Raw genomic sequence first — 6,490 nt, 5'->3', positions numbered from 1 at the left:
TCTAGCTCTGTCATATCTGTTTTAATTGTTGCAGGTTGATTACCTTCAAAGGCATGATGGTCTGAGGTACAGTTCTGACACGTCTGCATGGATAAGTGACAGCAGCTGTAACAGAAGGAAAGGTAAATTATATAATAGCATTGTACCTTTACAGAAATTTCCTTTTTTTCCCATGCTCAAACTTTTGATCTCACTCTTTTTGGGGGGGGGGGGGAAACCATGCCTGTTTTTATGCTTGAAAGCAAAATTTTTAGGATGTTTGAACAGAATACGTTAGCAGGTTGGGAAGTGGCAAGGATGACTGGGAGGGACTTGGACCAAATGCGTACACAGAGGCCGTGTCTGTGAGATGCACTAGCTCAGCTAAGAGTTCAGTAAAGAGTAGTTAAACTAGCACAAACTGCTGTACGGATGCTTATTTTGGTTTTTGAGTTCGCTTTTTTAGCTTTAATTTAAATTTACTCCTGAGATAATGAAGCTAAGGCAAAATAAGCCTGTTTAAAAGAAAATGGCCATGCTGCTTTTGCAGTTTAGCTTTAATTTTTAACCAGTGCCGCCACCTTCTTTATGGAGATTTGATCCAAAATCATATGACTGAGCTTAATTTAATATCTAATGATCATTGAGTTTGCTTTTGCTGAGGTTCTCCAACTAAACTGTGGAACAACAGACAAATGAAGCAAAACAGCTCAAGTTCTGTAGGTCATTTGCTTATTGTTTAGCATAACAAAGCCTACCTCTTTCACATCAGTGCTCATTCCCTTTAATCAGGGGCCCAGCAGGCACAGGAACAGATGTTTCCAGTTTGCTGGGACAACTGAATAAGGATGAAAGGCTCTTTACCAAAAAGTCTCCAACCAAACAGTTGCAGTAGCAAAGATGTGGGTTAACTTGGATGTTGGGTGAACTTCAAAACCTAACAAAGCGTAGAAAAGATGGGACATTCCCATTTAAAAGAAACTACATGAAAAATCTATACTCTAAAAGAGAACCTGCAGTAAAACATGGCTTGTTTGCTCTCTAAAATGCTGCTTTAAAAAAACTGAAATAGGGAAGCAGGTACTGCGAGTTTTTAGCTGACACGGGTGGAGCATGTCACATACCAGTGTGACTCTTACTGTGTTGGGTGTTTTCACATTATTCTGTTGGAATTGTCATTTAAAAGTATGGCCCCCAGGGGATTACATAGCTGCTCGATTCCCTATCAGAATGTAATATTGCTTTGTAACTTATCTTGACTACTTAAAGATACTTTGACATGAGGAGGAAAATATTTACTATCTAGGGTGCACTATTAATTTAGAACACTGTTTTACTCTAGGATTTGTTCCTGCGCTGATTTACTTTTTCCCACTACATGTCTAGGACAGTATAGTGGATGCAACAAAAAGTTGTGGCCAGCCCACGTTCCTATTCCTTATATCAATAATATGTGACTCTGGAAAAGTGAAATTAATTAAAAGATCTCCATCTCGATTTGCCCTTAGGATCAGTATTAACATCTCTAAGCCAGTGGTTCTCAACCTTTCCACATTACTTCAGGAGTCTGATTTGTCTTGCATACCTCCAAGTTTCACCTCACTTAAAAACTACTTGCTTACAAAATCAGACATAAAAATACAAAAGTGTCTCAGCACACTATTACTGAAAAATTGTTTACTTTCTCATTACCGTATAATTATAAAATCAATTTGAATATAAATATTTTACATTTCAGTATATAGAGCAGTATAAACAGGTAATTGTCTGTATGAAGTTTTAGCTTGTACTGACTTCACTAGTGCTTTTCATATAGCCAGCTGTAAAACCAGCCAAATATCTAGATGACTTGATGTACCCCCGGAAGACCTCTGTGTACCCCTGGTTGAGAACCATTGCTCTAAACCACCACTAACTGGAGCCCAGGGTCAGGGTTAAGGTCCATCTGGGAACTGGGAGACTGGCTACAGGTGACTTTTTGTGGCATTGTACAAACCACTTAATCTCTGCTTTTTGTTTCCTTACCTATAAAAGTTACCAACCTCACAGTGGTAAATGGCAAAGCTGTTTGTCAAGTGCTCTGAAATCCTCTCATGGAAGGTTTAGTACAGAATTAACTTTATCTGAGTCCAGGGCTCAAAAAAAATCTTGCCAGTGGCAAATAGGAAGACAAATTCCTAGCCTTAACGGCTGTTATTACAACCATCGAAAGTAAATCAGAGTATGTTTGCAGAATCTGAAAAAGTACTCAACTGCTGCTCCATTTTGCGGTGCATCTCTAGTGTGAAACTGACATTTAAAAATGATTCAGTGACGATAATTCCAAACTTTGTGGGCGAACAAACTCTTAAATTGACACTGTTTAGGAAAACTTACAAACATCAGCAAAGGTAGACATTGATCCTTCCCTATAAATTACTCACCCTCCTCAAACATCTGTTTCTGGCATTAAGGAGCAGACCTCTTTCCTTGCTGAGTCCTCTTTCCCACTTGCATCAGTGAGGGGACTGGAGAGTTGAAGAGATGGTATGTTTATTTCTTCTAGGGGCTAGGGAAAGTGAAGCTTAATTTACAAAAAGCCAGAGCCTTGATCAGAACATGAATTTCCCCAATCAAGAGGAAAGAGCCAAGTAACTGGTGCAGTTTGGACTGCTTGCCAGGCTTTTGCCAAGGCATCTTGCTGGTAGAGCTCACTTCTCTTCATCTTTCATATAATCTGGCTTAATAGATGTAATTCTCTAGCTATATTAAATGTATTACAAAAATTGTCATGCCCTGGTAGAGTTCAGTTACTGCAATGAGCAGTTATACTCTTGGCAATTGAACAACTCCTAATGTTTTGGATAATTGAGCTGCTGCTTATGTCAGTAAATATCTTGACTTGTCATCTACTGTGTACTGGACCAGTTGTAATTCAAAAGATGTTACATGTAAGCATTGTGTGAGGTCTACCGCAACCTGCTGTAGATTTAATATACATAATTTACACTCACGTTATTTTCCTAATTCTTTCCTCCAAGAATGGCAGCTGTGCTAATGAAGGAAACCATTGCAATGGGCATTAATGCAACAAGTCATTGAAACAATTTTCTTATAAACAGTGTCTTGATGATCCAGCTGATATACTCATCACTCCTTGTAGTTATGGTTGTCCCAGAATGCACTGGTATGCTTAGTAACAGTCTTAATGTTGCAGGGAACCAAAGTCACTTGCTGATCAAGTGCAGATCATTTCATGTGCGGGGAGTGAATTAGGAGATGGACATGTAGCTGTAATGTTTTTGTTCCCACAGTTGTATCAGCAGTTCTGTTTGGTCTGAAAGCTTTGTCCTATGTGTTAATTAATTCAGTAAGTCATAACATTTGCACATTCCAGCTACCATTACTGCAAGAGCTGTGCATGTCTTAGGTCACACTCAAATGTTCCAATCTAGTGGCTTTTGCCATCATCTCTTCTAGTGTGAAAAGGGTGCTGAAGAGCATTCAGCTTCTTGAAGTCCAGCCTAGGCCTAAACGTATTCAGTTACCACTTAAGGAGAAGAAACTACATTACCTCACTGTTTTGCAATACACAATGTACTAACACGTTTCCTTTCTTCAGTTACAGAGTGACTGGAAGAAAGCGGTGGAACAATGGATGCGTATTGGGAAATCTGAGGATAACTAGTGCAACACACAAATTTTAACCACCTCTAAAAGTGGTCTTGGCCAGCATTCAGCGTGTGCAGATGTTAATGTTAGCTTTGAAGAAAAAGGTGTTAATTGCTATTTTAGAGCTGTTCTTGTTGGAGCATTGCTGCATGAAAGGTTACTAATGGTAACATCTGAGGGGAGTATCTCCTTTATAGATGAAAAGTGTGAACTAAGTGGCTATTGTCTGGCTTTTGTAACTGTCCACTTCCAAGAAGTAAGTGTGGGTGTATTCATGTTGATGCTGCAGCAGAACAAACATTCCTGTGCTACTGTTAGGCCTTGTCTACACTGCAGAGTCTTATCCAGAAAAGGCAGCCTTTGTCAGCAAAACTGTGGAGGTGTACACACTGCAATGCCACTTTTGGCGGCAAAGTTAAAGCAACAAAGTGTCAGTATAGATGCTGCTGTTCATTATATTGCCAGTACTCGCCTCCCCTAGTATTTTTCAGTGCCCGTCGTGACTGATCTGCTCACTGTTTGGAACTCTGCTGCCCTGCATGCATGTGCCCCTCCCCTTTCAAAGCTCCAGGAAGTTATGGAATTTCTGACAGTTGAGCTCCAGCAGCAAAGAGCAAATCATTAATGTGGAATGCTGCTGTCTCCTGTACTAGGAACATAGAGGCAGGTGTGTGCGTATGAGAAACTGCTGTGCAGAGCCAGGTGGGAGCTGATGTGTGCGTGGGGGGAAGAGGGAGGGTGTCTCCCTGCCTCAGGACTAGCTGATTCCAGCAGCTGTCTGAACTTAAAGACTACACAGTCACACTCCCCCCATACACTTCAGTTAAAAAGCGGATGGCAGTCTAGTAGAATTCCCAAGGAACCATGAGCTTGAGAAACCTGCACCATGTGATGCTGTTCTGTGCCTGCCCCATGAGACATTGCAAATCCTTCCTAAAGCACCCTGTGGCCGGTTGCACGTTGGGATAGCTATCCACAGTGCACTGCTCTGGGTCGATACAAGAGTAACTAGTGTGGATGTGCTGCACTGACACAAAGAGCATAGTGTGGACATGCAACAGCGGTTTAATTGAAGTGGCATACCTTCTGTTGATAAAACTCTGGAGTGTAAACAGTTTTAGTGAACAGTTTGCAGAAACAGTTCCGCTGAGCTGAAAATGGAACGACATGTCACTTAAGCAAAAGCAACTGCCCACTCAGTGGGAGGGAGGACTTGCAAACACAAGAACATTTTTATGTTTCAGGGTATTCTGCATAGGCAACTTAATTTTCCAACATTTAGATCCTTTTTTGGGGGTAGGAGGCGGGAGAGTTCTTTCGTACTACATGCCACAATTTGACCTATGAGTTATGGTGGCAGTTTTGTAGGGAGTTGTCCACCACCTAACATAACTGCATTTGTCCTGTAAAGTGAATTTTTTGGAAATTGCAAGAGCAGAAATAGATTTTTCCCTTTTGGGTCAGAGGTAATATTCATGAACCTAAAATGAGGTGTAGAGGACTTCTGGGGAATGTTAATATCCATCCTTGGAGTTATTGGTACCCTTGTACCAGCTAGCATCTTTCATAAATGGTTACTTCCAGATATGATCCTTCTAAGATAGAGCTAATTAGTTCGTATGGAATCTTGTCTTTTAAGTACATCTCCAGGTTGTCTGTATTGCATTTGTACTCTGTATTACGCATGTTTATTGCTTATTTTGCCAATATATGGTACAAGTGAAATCCAATTTTCAAGCATCAATAATTCTGTATGCTATCCCTCATCTTTCTCATTGGTCATGGTTAATAAACTTTACGTTGACTGAACGTGTGATAGATGCAAAGTGCTATAAGTGAAGCAGCTAAGCTTCAATTTACAAATACGGTCATTGAGAATGTTGGTGCCTGTCCCTGACCTAGCTGTTCAGACAAAGAATGGCTTGAAATGAAGATACTAACTTTGTGTGTGTGAAGTACTATACAAATTTTGAGTTCAACTCTGCATTTTAACTAGATCTTACAGAAACAAGTGTAGTGGTATGTTATTCATTCAGTTGGGGTGGGGAGACTAATTCTAAAACTTCTAAAGGTTAAGCAAAATATCCACCTAGTGTTCGTCCTGTGTGCCCAAACTCTAATGTGTATGTTTCCTGGTGCGCAGTATCTACCTGCTATAAAAATCCAGCTTCCCCCACTTCTACAGTTGATGTAGGTATTGTGGATGCAAAAAATTTTCACTCTTTCAACTAGGCCTGGAGAGTAGTGATTAGTGTGCCGGGAAGTTCTGGATGGTGGACTTAGTTTCAGTCTACACAGTTCATAGTAAGAGTGCTGCTGTAGAATTTTAGGTCATGCTTACCATATTGTACATGGGTTGTAGACTTCTATATTGATATGTATATTAAAGGTGCACAACTCCTGGAATATTAAACAAAATCCAGTTTTTGCGTGGAATAGTGCTGATCTCTGATGGGAGTGACTACAGTTACATATAATACAATGAACCTTTGTACTATATACGTTACGAGTAATTCTCTTCTAAATTCTGGTGCTAGTCTTAGCATTTCATAATTGTTAAGCAAGTGTAAGGTTAATGGAACTCTTGAAATGTCTGGTTTTGAACACATTTCTTAACTACCAAATAATACCTCAGCTTAGTTCTATACCTGCCTCTATTCTTGTACATGTTTTCTGTAGTTATGTAAAGCTGTTTAACAAAACTGACCATAATATAAAAAGAGAACATGTGGGAATTGGGGAACAAGTCTTAATTAATATGAATTAGTTATACCACACCCCTTTCAACTCACCTTGTCAGCTGACCACCAAAGTCAGCCCAATTCTTGATTATGTTCAGTAGCTGTGTTTTCAGTACCCA

General features: G+C 40.0%; 1 long non-coding RNA gene across 1 annotated transcript; it reads left to right on the top strand.

Moving 5' to 3' along the window:
- The first annotated feature begins 37 nt into the window (after positions 1-37).
- On the top strand, positions 38-5,439 carry LOC135883540 (uncharacterized). Its single transcript, XR_010561658.1, has 2 exons — positions 38-122; positions 3,581-5,439. It is a non-coding gene; the product is annotated as an uncharacterized LOC135883540 (long non-coding RNA).
- The last annotated feature ends 1,051 nt before the right edge of the window (positions 5,440-6,490 follow it).

Source organism: Emys orbicularis, chromosome 9 (genome assembly GCF_028017835.1).
Source record: "Emys orbicularis isolate rEmyOrb1 chromosome 9, rEmyOrb1.hap1, whole genome shotgun sequence".
In the NCBI taxonomy this organism is placed as follows: Eukaryota; Metazoa; Chordata; order Testudines; family Emydidae; genus Emys; species Emys orbicularis.
The sequence above is the reverse complement of the archived record's forward strand: the minus strand, read 5'-3'. Positions and strand labels throughout refer to the sequence as shown.